General features: G+C 40.5%; 1 protein-coding gene across 2 annotated transcripts in view; it reads right to left on the bottom strand.

Moving 5' to 3' along the window:
• The window catches only part of PDYN (prodynorphin), a 29,655-nt gene extending 25,548 nt beyond the window's left edge, over positions 1-4,107 (bottom strand). Inside the window, exons 1-2 of one of the 2 annotated variants that reach the window (XM_087928818.1) lie at positions 3,682-4,107; positions 2,767-2,800 (exon numbers count right to left, since the gene is read on the bottom strand). The gene's annotated coding sequence lies outside the window, so the exon portion shown is untranslated. The remainder of the gene's footprint in view (positions 1-2,766; positions 2,801-3,681) is intronic. The other variant, XM_026697332.2, reaches the window with a different exon arrangement.
• Positions 4,108-16,463: the final 12,356 nt, after the last annotated feature.

Here is a 16,463-nt window from a genome sequence, read left to right on the forward strand (position 1 = left end):
ACAAAGGTCCAGGAAAAGCTTTGGAAATATTAGGGAAAAAAAATTGAATTTCCTCTCCCCATTGTGCCCCGCAATTCACCCAGCTGTATTTTTCTAAATAAACCCGCAAACCAGCTGTTCTTTGAATACTGTGCTGCATCACTGGAGGTTTTCAAGAAGAGGTTGGACAGCCATTTGTCCCAAATGAGGTACAATGTCTCATTCGCAAACAAGGGGTTAGACTAGAAGACCACCAAGTTCCCTTCCAACCCTACAATTCTATATTCTACCACCTATTGTGTCTAATGTTTGTCATTGGGAGCCATGGGAAAAATTGTCTCCAGTTATTCAAAAGGTGCATTGATTCAATTCTACAGAGGAATGATTGAACATGCCATCTGCAGCCCTATATTTTTTTCTGGTTTGGTTCTGCAACCCAACAAGATAGACACAGACTTCAGAGGGTAATTAGGACTGCAGAAAAAACAATTATTACCAACCTGCCTTCCATGGAGGACCTGCATACTGCATGAGTCAAAAAGAGGGGTGTGAAAATATTTACAGACCCCTCACATCCCGGACATAAACTGTTTCAACTCCTTCCCTCAAAATGACACTACAGAGCACTGCACACAGAACAACTAGACACAGGGACAGTTTTTTCCCCAAATGCCATCACTCTGCTAAACAAATAATTCCCACAAAACTTAGTAAATTATTTACTAAGACTGTATTACTATTATTATTTTCATCCTTCCTAGTACCTATCTCTTCCCACATGACTATAACCTTGTTGCTTGTATCTTTACAATTTATATTGTTTTATTTGTTTCCTAGTATGATTTGATTGCTTATTAGTAACCTGTGAGTATCACTAAGTGTTGTATCTTATGATTCTTCATGAAGGCATTTTATTTTATTTTTTTATGTACACGGAGAGCATATGCAACTAAAGACATATGCTCTCAGTGTACACAATCACACTTGACAAATAAATAATTCTATTCTATTTTTTTCTTCTCTTCTTTTTCCTGTTTCTATCACATGAAGCCCCACTATAAATAATTCACAACACAACAGCGAGAACCATTCATTTTTACTGCACTTTGGATAAAACTATGTTCCTGCTGGAGCAGGATTAGAAGACCTTCAAAGTCCCTTCCAACTCTGGTTATTTGGTTATTCGGTTATTGAAGTAAATCCCTTCGGAATCCAGTTCTTTTAAAGGTTTCTCCCAAACTCCGTCGTTGCAAATAGAATATAAAGTTGACGAGGAAACAATATTCCAACAGAATTGGGGGAAAAATGGCCTCGATTCAACCACAATTCCCATATATTGCTATCCAAGTCTACTCAGAGGCAAGGCTCTCCAACTCAGAATAACAGAGTTGAAAGGGACTTTGGAGGTCTTCTAGTCCAACCCCCTGCCTAGGCAGGAAACCCTACACCACTTCAGACAAATGATTGCCCAATCTCTTCTTTAAAACTTCCAGTGTTGGAGCATTTACAACTTCTGGTGGCAAGCAGTTCCACTTTTTAATTGTCCTCACTGTCAGGAAATATCTCCTTAGTTCTAGGTTGCTTCTCTCCTTGATTAGTTTCCACCCATTGCTTCTTTTCCTGCCTTCAGGTGCTTTGGAGAATAGCTTGACTCCCTCTTCTTTGGGGCAGCCCCTCAAATATTGTAATATTGCTATCGTGTCACCCGTAGTCTTTCTTTTCATTAAACTAGACATACCCAGTTCTAACAATTCCTTAACAAGGGAAACCATAACTATAAAATCCCATTGATTTCAACAGTCGGAAGTCAATGGCATTCCAGATGATCTGATTTGGAAAGGATCTTCCTTCTACAGTTGAATGCAGTAAATACTTATGATTGTTTATGCTACTGGTACTATATACTGAATATTTCCTTCTGCGCTGAGAAACTGGACGAAAGCAGTAAAAATTCACTCCTGGGTTTATAGAGAGGATTTTTACTGCTTTCTCCGAATTTCTCAGCACAAAAGGAAATATTCAATATATAGTAGTATATCCACAGTTCAGAAGAAGAAGAAAAATTAACAAAGGAGATTCACTTAAGGCTCAAGAAAAAAATGTTTAAAAGAATAAGAACTTTTTCTAAACATGTATTAGACTATTCCCTTTACATTAAAGATTTATATTTCTTTTTTAAAAATATATATATATTTATTATGTTATATCAATGAGAATAAAATACAAAACAGAAAAAAAATCTAACAAGAAAAAATTGTATACCAAAAAGGAAAAGAAAAAAAGAAAAAATGATCCAAACATCAAATAAGTCCAAAATTAATCATAGAAAATAATCCATCCTGGTTGGATGTTAGTGTAATATTGGGGTTAAACTGCTGATAGTTTTTTTTCTTTCACTTTTTATATATATTAAATGTTGGGTTGATTATTAGATAGAGACCTCCTCATCTGTAATATATGTTTATATAATATATTTTTCTTGTTAAATAAAGATGAGAAAGTTTAAAACTATTTGCAGACCCAGTATATAAGAACAGGATTTATCATTTTTTATGTTTCTTTTCAGCATCCAGCCAAAAATGTATATTTCTATGTATAAAATATAAAATAAATTTATTTTATAAAATAAAATAAATTTATATTTCCATCTAAATATATAATACTTCCATATATCTAAAGATTAAAAATGCACCACAGCAAAAATTTCTCTTTCCTCCCCACTTATGGCAAGATTCTTAACTCATCCAGAACTGATGCTTACATTGTACTTCCAATAAATTCACTCACACACTTATACGTGACTTCAAATAAAAAGGAACAGCTATCGCAAGAAACCAGGAAAAAATGAATAGATAGAAGCATGAATAAACAACATAACTTATACATAGATTTTATTATAAAATGAAGCACGCTATTATTTCCCATTTTCTCAACTTCTCTTTTCAACCTGTTCCTCAAAGCAAGATATATCATCCAACCAATTTTAAATAAAAAGGAACGACTATTGGAAGAAAAAAAAAAACTTCTCTTTTCAACGCGGCCCTCGTAAAATTGACAAATACCAATGACAACCGAAGAAACAGAACTGGTTGCTAGTGAAGTTTTTTAAAAAGACACGTGTGGAGAGAATGAAGAAGGGGAAAAAACTAGATAGAAAGATAGATTAGATAGATAGATGGATGGAATGATGGATAGATAGATAGATAGATAGATAGATAGATAGATAGATAGATAGATAGATAGATAGATAGATAGATAGATAGATAGATAGATAGAATGAAGAAGGAAAAACTAGAGAGAGAGAGAGAGAGAGAGAGGAAATGGATGGATAGATGATAGATGATAGATAGATAGATAGATAGATAGATAGATAGATAGATAGATAGATAGATAGATGATAGAATGAAGAAGGGGAAAAACAAGAAAGAAAGAAAGAAAAAAGAAAGAAAGAAAGAAAGAAAGAAAGAAAGAAAGAAAGGAAGGAAGGAAGGAAGGAAGGAAGGAAGGAAGGAAGGAAGGAAGGAAGAAGAAAGAAAGAAAGAAAGAAAGAAAGAGGAAGGAAGGAAGGAAGGAAGGAAGGAAGGAAAGAAAGAAAGAAAGAAAGAAAGAAAGAAAGAAAGAAAGAAAGAAAGAAAGAAAGAAGAGCAAGCTAAGAATTTAACAAACAGACAATTGCAACTGGAAAAAAAAGTAAGAAGTTACCAGGATGAAGAACTTGAAGAAGCAAATTGAATTTTGAGTTGGGGTTCCTGTTGATAGTCTCTGCAAAAGTTGCAGGCTGATCTTGGGTTTTTTTTCTTTTTTGTTTTGCCTTCAATGGTTTTCTGCACCCCTTCTTTTCACCCCCTAGGAGAGGGACTGGTAAGGTGTGTGTCCCCTTCTGGCTTGGCAACTCCGATTTTTCCACCCTCTGGAAGAGATTTTTGTCTTCCCTTTCTTTTTATTGACGCTCCGTTTCCTCCTGTCGTTGAGCCCCAGCTCAGCCTACGCTGAGCCAATAAGGAAAGAGGAAAGCTTTCCATCAGAAAAGGCATCGCTCTGGCTTGGAAATGCCATGCTGGAAAACAGGGGAAGGATGGAAGAAACTGACCCCAGGCTTGGACAGATCTTTGAAAGAAGGAATTGTTTTGGAACCCGCGTCAGAAGGATCATTTGGGGTTCCGACCCAAGCCTGCACAAGAAGAAATAAAAAAAGGAGACCCAGAAAAGCTTGGAGGAAAAAAAATACTTATTGCTAAAAGCAAAACAGAAGAGAAGAGAAGAGAAGAGAAGAGAAGAGAAGAGAAGAGAAGAGAAGAGAAGAGAAGAGAAGAGAAAATATGGATAAAATAGAATAGAATAGAGTAGAGTAGAGTAGAATAGAATAGAATAGAAAATATGGAATGGAATAGAATAAGGAGTAGAATAGAATAGAATAGAATAGAATAGAATAGAATAGAATAGAATAGAATAGAATAGAAAATATGGAATAAAATAGAATAGAATAAGGAATAGAATAGAATAAGGAATAGAATAGAATAGAGCAGAATAAAATAGAATAGAATAGAATAGAATAGAATAGAATAGAATAGAATAGAATAGAATAGAATAGAAAAGATGGAATGGAATAGAATAAGGAGTAGAATAGAATAGAATAGAATAGAATAGAATAGAATAGAATAGAATAGAATAGAATAGAATAGAAAATATGGAATAAAATAGAATAGAATAAGAATAGAATAGAATAGGAATAGAATAGAATAGAATAGAATAGAATAGAATAGAATAGAATAGAATAGAATAGAATAGAGCAGAATAGAATAGAATAGAATAGAATAGAATAGAATAGAATAGAATAGAATAGAATAGAATAGAATAGAATAGAATTCTTCATTGGCCAAGTGTGATTGGACACACAAGCAATTTGTGGGTGCAGAAGCTCATTTTTATTGGCCTTTTATTGACCTTGTTCCGGGTGCTGATTCTTACACTTGAGGGGCATGTGTATGTGCTGTTGTTGTTGCTAGTTGCAAAGTCGTGTCCGTCCCATCGCAACCCCATGGACAACGTTCCTCCAGGCCTTCCTGTCCTCTACGATCCCCTGGAGCCCATTTACGCTCACGCCGACTTGCTTCAGTGACTCCATCCAGCCCCCTCCTCCTCTGCCTCCTTCCTTCCTTCCTTCTATCGCCCTCAATCGTTCCCAACTTCATTAGGTTTTTCTCCAGTGAGTCCTTCCTTCTCATCAGGTGGCCAAAGTACCTTGTTTCCCTGAAAATATGAGCCACCCTGAAAGTAAGTCCTACCCTGATTTTTACGCGTGCACCAAATAGAAACCCTACCCCGCAAAATAAGCCCTAATTAAGATGCCACCCACTCCAGAGTGGACGGGTAAAAATTACACTAGGGTGGAGATGAGGCCACCCTACTACTTACCTTTGGACAGTTGTAGCCAGGCCAAGCACACCTCGACACCTGCCTTGCCGGCCCGTTCTTTATAATATTTTTAGCCACCAGTCCTCAAAGAGCAAACTCTGTTGCTCTTCTCTGCTGATTATTTTAGTTAAGGGCTACACAAACGTTGAAGCCAAAGGATGCTGAGGTTAAGGGAAATTATGTTCTGTGTGGTTCAAAGTTCTTGCCACAGGGATGGTAAAAAAAGAAAAAAGAAAATTCACGCAGGAAAACCAAGTGGGGGAAGAAGAGATCTTACATATACTCGATTGTACGTTTAATTAATATTCACCCTAATGGAAGACGGTCTGTGATTAAACGCTGACATTTTGCTGGGACAAAGACAATTAAGCACCAAGGTAAAAAAGAAAGAAAGAAAAGAAAGAACTAGAAATATATGTAATGGGAAAGTTAAGTTTTGAACTTCATCATAGTTAATAGCTCAAGGAGGGGCAGGTAGAAGGTAGGCGTTAATTTAGCTTTATGTCACATTGTAATTCTTCTTTTTTTTCTTCTTCTTCTTCTTTTGAATCCAGCTACGTTTTGCACACACACACACACAAATTAAGAGTTTTTGGATGTTTTCTGAGCAACCCTGAGCTGCTTTCTAAAAGGCTAATTTATTTTAAAAAATAAAAATAAAAACAGGTAGACCCGGATTTCCAGCCATTTTGTTTATTGGCCGCTCAAAATCGCGATGGCCCTGGAAAAAAGGGATGGATGGCCATTTTTTTTCACACTTTACGACCGTCGCAACATCCTTGTGGTCACGGGATCAAAATTCAGATGGTTGCCAACCGGTCTGCGCAGGTACCTCCTCGACTTACGACTGTAAATTGAGCCCCCTGATTTCTGTTACTAAGAGGAACGTTGGTTAAGTGAGCTTTGGCTCCATTTTACGATCTTTCTTGCCACAGTTGTTAATGTCAACTCATAAAATATTTCTATGATCTTTTTAGAGTTACCAACAGAAAGGGATGGGGGGACAGTGCGGCAGCTTGCAAACCGAAAGCGCATTCCATAAATGTTTTCAAAGATAGTAACTAGGTGACGGAAGTTTCTGCCATGCAAAATTCTAACTGGAGAGCCTGACTGATGACTCTGGGCTATGGAGGTGTCCCATTGGAGAATAGGAATTATGATACAACCAGGGGGTAGGGGGAAACCAGGGTCAAGGGTGACAAGGAATGATGTGTCTCAGACTCAGCTACACCCAGGCAGTGCTGGACATTTTAACTCCAAATAAATCCTTTTGAAGTTTCGGAAGTTTGGCTCGAGACTCATGATTTAAATGGGGGTAACTGCCGGAATCCTGACAGCTAGCCAAGTCTCATTATTCATCATCATTACTGGAACACCTGGCCTCTTCAATCACTTCCTGACAACTGGAATACATGGAGAGAAAGTCAAATTGACATGGCAGAAAGGGAGGAGGGTTTGCAACCTGAAGTCCTATACCTGCAGTAAATTTGTTTTGAGGTCACCTTCAAGAAGTGAGGGGAGCCGAATATCAACTCATAAAATATTTCTATGGTTTTTTTTAGAGTTGCCAACAGAAAGGGAGGAGGGAGCAGTGCAGCAGCTTGCAAACTGAAACTGCATTCCATAAATGTTTTCAAAGATAGTAACTAGATGACTGAAGTTTCTGCTGTGCAAAATTCTAATTGGAGAGCATGATTGATGACTCTGGGCTATGGAGGTGTCCCATTGGAGAATAGGAATTATGATACACCCAGAGGGGTGGGGGTGGGAAAACCAGGGTCAAGGGTGACAGTGAATTGTGTGTCTCAGAGTCGGCTACACCCAGGCAGTGCCGGACATGTTAGCTCCCAATAAATCCTTTTGAAGTTTTGGAAGTTTGGCTCGAGACTCATGATTTAACTGGGGGTAACTGCCGGAATCCTGACACCCTGCTGTTGTTTGGCTAGTAACGTGGTCCTTGAGTGAATCTGGTTTCTCCATTGGCGTTGATGATCAGAAGGTCACAAAATGGAATAACGTGACCCCCAGGGAAACTGCAACCTGCCATAAGTACAAGTCAGTTGCCAGGCCTCTGAATTTTGATCACATTGACCACGTGAATGCTGCAATGGTTGTAAATGTGAAAACGGCCATAAGTCCCATAAGCACCATTGGAACTTCAAACAATCACTAAATGAACTGTTCTAAGGCAAGGACTACCTGCCTTTATGACAGTTGAAATGATCCCCTTTTGCAACCATCTGACAACCAAAATCAATGGAAAGCCTTAACACTAAACAATAGTGTTGCTAGCTAAACCAGGGGTCGCCAACCTTTTGAACCTCAGGGACCACCAAACTCATAATTTTAAATCCCACGGATCACTGATATGAATTTTGAGTGACAGTGACTTGCTGACATTGGTGGGAGAGAGAGGGGGGGAGGGAGGGAGGGAGATATCTAACCTTGAAGGGCTGATGGTATTGTTCTCTCTCTCTCTCTCTCTCTCTCTCTCACACACACACACACGCACCCTCCAAGGCAGCACATAGTACAACGAAATTAAATACCATCTCCAGTGTACTATACAGTAGAATTCAACGGAGCTACTGCCCTGGGATAGAAGCTGTTTCTCAGCCTATTTGTCCTTGTTTTTATTATTGTCCTGTACCGTCTGCCAGATGGTAATAGTTCAAAAAAAAGGGGGTGCCCAGGATGAGATGCATCTTTGAGAATGTTTTGAACTTTCTTAAGGCAGCAGGAGCTATAAAGCTCTTCCAAAGTGTGGAGAGGACAACCAAAGATCCTCCGGGCAATGACGTTAACCCTCTGGAGCGTTGTCCTATCTGCCCGTGTGCAATTGGCAAACCATACAGAGGTGCAATAAGTTAAGATACTCTCTCTGGTGCAGCGGTAGAAGGTCACCAGCAGTTTTCCTAAATATATAAATATTTATTAGATTTTAAAATGGAAGAGGAAATAGTTAAAAGTACAACGGTTGCATGGGCACAGAATTTTGGATACACTATAGAATTAGAGGAATGGGAAAAAATACGGAATATAAATTATAAATTAACGGTATTTGCCACATACAAAGAAGACATATATAAAATGTTTTATAGATGGTATTTAGCCCCAACAAGATTGGCAAAAATCTACTCCAATATGAGTCCTAAATGTTGGAAGTGCAAAAAAAGTTGATGGTACATTTTATCACATGTGGTGGATGTGCCCCAAGGCCAGGACATACTGGATTCAAATTAAAAATTGGTTAAAAGAGCTCACTGGTTATCAGATTGAGGTCAGACCGGAATCCTTCCTTTTAGGAATCATCAAAGAAAGATTACCGAAAGAAGTAAAATACTTAGTGTTACATATTATAACAGCTGCCAGAATAGCCTTTGCGCAGGTATGGAAAACACCAAATACCCCTAATGAAGAACTAATAATACACAAAGTAACAAAAAGTGCTGAGGTGAATATGCTAACAATGAAATTGAAAGAAAAAGTCGACTCTGAATTCTTTACCGTTTGGAACAATTGGCATAAATGGCTAACAAACAGAACCAAAAAGGGAGACAAAAATGTTAATTGAAACAACCCTTAAGAAAGTAAAATAAAATTTTGTAAACTATATAAAGATATAAGAATAGTAATTATAGCTAAAGATGTTATTCAATCGTAGATAAACGCAATATAGTGCAATACGATATTTAAATCAAAATCTTGTATAGATGCCAAGAACGTTGTTGATACCATGATGTTTTACGATGTAAAAAAAAAAGAAAATTAATAAAAATTATTTTTTTTAAAAAAAGGTCACCAGCAGTTTTTCATTCAGTTGTTTTCTGAGAAGTCTCAGGTAGTATAATCTCTGCTGGGCCCTTTTGACCAGGGCTGCAATGTGGGTACCCCAAATCAGGTCCTCTTTTAAGGTAACACCCAGAGACTTAAAACTGGCCACTTGCTCTACTCAGTCTCCATTAATAAGCCAGGGCTGGAGGTCTGATCTGTTCCTTCTATGGCCCACTATAAGTTCCTTGGTCTTATTGGTGTCGAGGTCCAAGTTATTGTCTCCACACCACGGAAGCAACCGGTCCACCTCATCTCGGTAGGCAGACTCATCCCCCTCAGCGATGAGTCCCACCACTATTGTATCATCTGCAAATTATGATGAGCACAAAACCAGCGTTAATCAAAGGAGTTGCAATCGGTTCGTAAAAGGAAACAAATGAAGCAGGGATTTACTTTTGAAAAAGCTGATAAAGCGATGAAGTGACTCTAACGTAGGCATCAAGCATCCGTCACAAATATGCCATGTTCGTCACGTCACGGAACCGGTGATGAATACGGCAACGTTGGCACGATGATGTCATGACACGTATGTGATACCACCTCCACCCACGTACATTGAAGAGTCATCTGCGTTGAAGGTAACCATCTGGAGTGCAAAACTATTCTACTGGCTTTTAGCTGCTGGTGGGGAAAATGTGAAAGCGACATCGTTGATCCTATGGGGAGGGAATTGGAATAAAATAGAGTTGGTAGGGACCTTGGAGGTCTTCTAGTCCAACCCCATCTCAAGCAGGGGACCCCTATACTGTCCAGTCTCTTCTTAAAAACCTCCAGGGAATGGAGTGCCCTCAATTTCTTGTGGCAAGCTGTTCCACTGGTTAATTGTCCTCACTGTTAGGAAGTTTCTCCTTGATTCCAGGTTTGCTTCTCTCCCTGGTTAGTTTCCATCCATTGTTTCTTTGTCTTGCCTTCTGGTGCTTTGGAAAATAAATCGACTCCCTCTTCTTTGGGACAGCCCCACAAATACTGGAATGCTGCTATCATGTCCCCCTTATTCCTCCTTTTCTCGAGACTAGTCAAACCCAAATCCCCCAACCATTCTTCCTATGTTTTAATCTCCAGGCCTTCGATCATCGGTTGCTCTTTTCTGCAATTTTTCCAAAATCTCAACATCTTTTTTTTTTTTGTAATGCGGTGACCAAACTTGGACGCAGGATTCCAGGCGGGACTTACTAAGGCTTTATAAAGCGGTATTAATACTTCACCTGGTTTTGATTCTATGCCTCTGTTTATACAATCCAGGATTGTATTTGCTTTTTTGGCTGCTGCCGTACATGGCTGGCTCATTGTTTCTTGTCCTGTCTTCGGGTACTTTGGAGAATAGCTTGACTCCCTCTTCTTGGGGGCAGCCCCTGAGATATTGGAAGACTGCTATCATGTCTCCCCTGGTCCTTCTCTTCTCTAGACTAGCCAAACCCAAATCCTGCAACCATTCTTCATATGTTTTAGCCTCCAGGCCCTTAATCATCTTAGTTGCTCTTCTCTGCACTTTTTTCAAATTTCTTTTTTTGTAATGTGGGGACCAAAACTGGATGCCCTATTCCAGGTGTGGCTTCATTAAGGTTTTTATAAAGCGGTACTAATACTTCACGTGATTTTGATTTTATGCCTCTGTTTATACAATCCAGGACTGTATTTGTTTCTTTGGCTGCTGCTGCACAAAGCTGGCTCATATTTAAGCAATCGTCCACTAAGACAATTACAGGTGTATTTGCTCAAACCACAACAGTAGAGAAAGATGTTGCAGGCAAAGGGTTAAACTTAGGAATCGCATCCACAAAGTGTGGTTAAGGGGTGCATTATTCAGTAAACCATCATTGGTTGGATTTCCAAAGTGCACTAGGGCCGAGATGATGAACCTATGGCACGCATGCTGGAAATGACACGCAAAGCCATTTCTACTGGCACATGAGCTGTCGCCCGGAACAGATCCACTGTGCATGTACACACACCTCCGCCAGCCAAGCTGATTGTCAGTATCTGCTGTGTTTATGCATGCACAGGGGGTGGGATGCACAGAGGTGGGTGGTCGCACATGCATACACAAATGTGTGAGGCGGAGGGGTGTCGTGCACGTATTGCATTATGGGACAATGGAAAGGTTAGCTATCACTGCACTAGGGCATAAACTACAGGCAGTGTCCGACTTGCAACAGTTCACTTAGTGACTGTTTGAAGTTACAAGGGCACAGAAAGAAAGAATTTAGGATCTTTTTTCACACTTATGACCATTGCAGCCTCCCCAGGGTCACATGATCAAAATTCAGAGGCTCGGCAATTGATTCATACTTATGACGGTCACAGTGTCCCAGGGTCACCTGATCCCCATTAGCAACCTTCCAACAAGCACTTAACAACTGTGTTGCTAACTTAACTACCATAGTGATTCTCTTAACAACGGTGGCAAAGGTCAAACATACGGACTGCATTCGGAAACTGCGGTTAAGTTGGGTTTCAGTCAATAAACCGCAATTGGTTGGGTTTCCACAATACACTTGATCGGGTGACTCTGGGGAATGCCGCAGTGGTCGTAAGTGTGAAAAACGGTCATAAGTTATTTCTTTCCGTGCTGCTGTAACTTCAAACAGTCACCAGATGAACCGTTGTAAGTCAAGGAGCATCTGTATAAGCCCACAAACTGCTATCCCTGGTGCTGAAATATAATGTAGGAGAAATAGTCATTCTTGGGAGTTGGAGCTTGCGAACTTTCATTGAGTGATCGTCCGAAGGTAGAACGACACTGAGAAAAGCAACTTATGACCATTTTTCACACTTATGACCGTTGCAGCATCCCCCTGGTCATGCGATTAAAATTCAGAAGCTTGATAACTGACTCATATTTATGACGGTCGCATTTTCCCTGGGCTCACCTAGTGTCCTTTTGCAACCGTCTTGATGAGCAAGCCAGATGGGGAAGCCAGATTCACTTAACAACCGTGTTGCTAACTTAACCACCACAGTGTTTCACTTAACAATGGTGGTGAGAAAAGTCACAAAATGGAGCAAACCTCACTTAATAACGGTGGCAGTGTCCCGGGGTCACGTTTTGCGAGATTCTGACAAGAAAGTCCATGGGGAAGCCAGATTCACTTAACAACTGGGTTACTAACTTAACCACCACAGTGATTCACTTAACAACAATGGTGAGAAAGGTCGTAAGATAGGGCAAAACTCACTTCACAAATGTCCCACTTAGCAACAGACTTTTGGGGCTCAATTGTGATCCCAAGTGTGTCAGGATATTTAACCCCAATTAAACCGTGAGTCTCGAGCCAAACTTCCAAAACTAAACAGGATTTATTGGGAGTTAAAAGGTCCAGCACTGCCTGGGTGTAGCCGACTCTGAGACACATCCGTCATTGTCACCTTTGACCCTGGTTTTCTTCCCACCCCCTGGGTGTATCATAATTCATATTCTCCAATGGGACACCTCCATAGCCAAGAGTCATCAATCATGCTCTCTTCAGTTAGAATCTTCCACGGCAGAAACTTCAGTCACCTAGTTACTATGTTTGAAAACATTTATGGAATGCAGTTTCGGTTTGCAAGCTGCCGCATTGCTCCCCCCTGCCTTTCTCTTGGCAACTCCAAAAAGACCATAGAAATATTTTATGAGTTGACAAAGTGGAGGTCAGGCTGTAAAGGAAAATAAATAACATAGGAAACCGGAATGAAGAAAATACTTTGGAAAGATTTGCCCAGTAATCCCCATTAAGAAAACCATAGCTTTCCCACAAAAACCTTGAAGCAGATGAAATAAAAACTGAATGGTTTTTTATTATTCTGCTATATTAAGCTCAGCAAACTTTTAATCTTGATTTTCTCTCTCTCTCTCTCTCTCTTTCTTTCTCTTTAATTTTTTGGCCTTGGCAGATTGCATGAACCTGGCTTACTTTATCGCTAAGCATATTGTACGAAGTCCAAGGTTAATTTAAGGTTAAACTTCTTGGCTGCTGCAGTCAGCGAGAAGTGGAGAGATGGGAGTCCGTTAACCGATTATAAAATTAGAATCTGCGGGGTGAAAATTAGCTTTGTTTCCGCACATTACAAGAGAAACAGGATTTGAGCTTAGAAGGGAATCTGGATTACAGGGAATCCTATTAGGTAGTCCTCAGGTTACGATCAGAATCGGGAGCGGGATGTCCATCGCTAAATGAGGCTGTCATTCAATGACTCACGCCCAATTTTAGCTGCAATTTTTGGTGCAATTGTTAAGTCCATTCCCCACGGTCATTAAGTGAATCAACATGGTCATTAACTAAATGACAAGGTCATAAATACACACTGGTAGTCAAGCACCTGAAGGTTGATCACGTAACCATGGGAACATTGTGACAGTCGCAAGCGTGAGGTCTGTTTCTAATTTGCTTTTTTCAGCACTATCACAACTTCAAACAGCGGTGAAACACATCTGAGATGCAAACACCTGAATAAACACTAGGTGGCAGCAAAGGTTAGAACTGTCATTATCTCAGCAACCATCTGTAATCATTCAAGTTTTTTGCAGTTCCCCTTTTTTAAAAATTAATCGAACTAGCTTGATACCCGTGCTTTGCTACAAAACTATGTGGTCGGGCTTAGTTTTGGGGGAGGAAAATAAGTGAGGGTAAATGCTGCCTCTGTCTACTAGCATCCATCGGGATTCATCTGGCTAGCGTCCTGTCCGTGCGTGAGAGAGATGAGGGCTGTTTGGAACCTCAAACAGTATTTGCTGTGTGAGCAAGAAGGAGACAGCAAGGAGCCTGGGTGTGGCTTAGCTCAACTGTTCTGTACTAAAGCTGTTTGCTGCTATGAAACTGAAACTCCTCTCCTCTGCTTGTGTTTCGCATTTGGAAGAGATTTCTTTTCAGGTGGGGAGGGGGAATAGAACTTTTTAGCATCAGAGCACGTTAATAATAATAATATAGGGAATACTAATGCTCTGATGGTCATTTCAAAAAATCTTTTCTTAGTGAGCACCTAGAAGCCAAAAGGAACATACGTGCCAAATTTTAACTTTGTAGGCTTTACGGTTCTGGAGATTTTGTGATGATGCATGAGTGGCATTTCGCTTTTATATAGATATAGATTTTTTTAAAAAAAAAACCACGTTGCATTAAGTGGCACAGTTGTTAAGTGAATCTGACTTCCCCATTGACTTTGTGTCAGGATTCCGGCACTTAACCCCATTAAAATCATGAGTCTCTAGCCAAACTTCCAAAACTTAAAGATTTATTAGGAGTAAACATGCCAGCACTGCCTGGGGGTAGCCGACTCTGAGTCACATAATTCATTGTCACCCTTGACCCTGGTTTTCTCCCCACCTCCTGGGTGTATCATAATTCCTATTCTCCAATGGGACACGTCCATAGCCCAGAGTCATCAATCATGCTCTCTCCAGTTAGAATTTTGCGCGGCAGAAACTTCAGTCACCTGGTTACTATCTGTGAAAACATTTATGGAATGCACTTTCAGTTTTGCAAGCTGCTGCACTGCTGGCAACTCTAAAAAGACCACAGAAATATTTTATGAGTTGACACTTTGCTTGTCAGAAAGTGAGCAAAAAGGGGAGGTCACATGACCTGGGAACGCTACGACCGTCATAAATAAGAATCAGTTACCAAGTGCCTGGATTTTGATCACGTGACCACGGGGGATTCTCGGTGTGAAAAAAAAAGGGTAACAAGCCGCTTTTTCCCATGTCTGTGCAATTTCAAATGGTGGCGGAATGAACTCTTGTAAGTCGAGGATCACCTGCGTTGACAAAACTAAGCATCCTGTTCAAAGCAACTTTGAACGGTCACTAAACAAATGGGCGCGAGTCAAGGACCACCTGCAACTCCAGTTTATGAATTGTGTGATGTGTATTGCTACGTCAGGGGTGTCAAACTCAAGGCCTGGAGGCCATACCCGGTCCACAGGGTGCTTAGATCTGGCCGGGGGTGGGATTCAAAAGTCCTAACAACCAGTTTGCTGCCCAGTTGCTGGGTGGACGTGGTCAGGGTGGGGATAGCCTATCGGAACTTCCGGTTTCCAGCTTCCGGTGGGCCTCCAGAGGCTGGGGGAGGCCATTTTCACCCTCCCAAGGCTCCGGAGGTTTACCCCCGGCCTCTGGGAGGGCCAAAATGGCCTCCCCTGGGCTCGGAGGCTCACCGGAATCTGGAAACAGGCCTGTTTCTGGACTTCTGGAAGGCCCGTTTTCCCCCGCTCCCAGAGCAGGGCCAGCCAATGGACTGAAATACCGGTTCGGCGAACCAGATATAACTTTAACATCCGGTTCACCCGAACCGGTCCAAACCGGTAGAATCCCACCCCTGGATCTGGCTTGCGAGGCTGCCCTCAGAAAAAGCGAAGGACCGGCCTGCGGTGTTTCTGCCACTGAAAACGGAGCTCAGAAGGTCTGCAGGCGATTCTCTCTCTCTCTCTCACACACACACACACACACGAGCTCCGTTTTCGCTGGCAGAGGGTTGCAGGAGGCCATTGCAGCCGAAAATGGAGCTCGAAAGCCCGTTTTCACTGGCAGAGCCCTCAGTCCAACACAGGCGCCCCTGACACAAGTGATGTTGAGCGGGCCATGCTCACACACCCCCGCCCCCCCTCCAAGGTCAAGCACAACCAGATGCGGCCCTCAATGAAATTGAGTTTGACACCCCTGGGCTATGTATATCTCTGAGGAAGATGGGCAGTTAAGCAATGTGAAATATCCAATTAGATGGATGATAGACTGATTGATATAGATAAATGAGAGAGAGAGAATGATAGAAAGAGACAGACAGACAATGATAGATAGAGATAGACAGACAGATAGATAGATAGATAGATAGATAGATAGATAGATAGATAGATAGATATGATATTGATTGATATAGATAAATGAAAGAGAGAGAATGATAGAAAGAGACAATGAGAAATAGATAGATAGATAGATAGATAGATAGATAGATAGATAGATAGATAGATAGATAGATATGGATGGATGATAGAAAGAGTGATAGAGACGGATGGATGGATGAGAGAGAGAGATGAGAGAGAGAGAAGAGAGAGAGAGAGAGATAATAGATATGGATTGATTGCTGATAAATAAATAGATAGATAGATAGATAGATAGATAGATAGATAGATAGGATATTGATTGATATAGATAAATGAGAGAATGATAGAAAGAGACAGACAATGAGAAAGAGAAAGAGAGAGAGAGAGAAAGAGAGATGATATTGATTGATATATATAAATGAGAGAGAGAATGATAGAAA

This window comes from Pseudonaja textilis, chromosome 3 (assembly GCF_049901715.1).
Source record: "Pseudonaja textilis isolate UNSWEBS1 chromosome 3, rPseTex1.2, whole genome shotgun sequence".
Taxonomy (NCBI): Eukaryota; Metazoa; Chordata; class Lepidosauria; order Squamata; family Elapidae; genus Pseudonaja; species Pseudonaja textilis.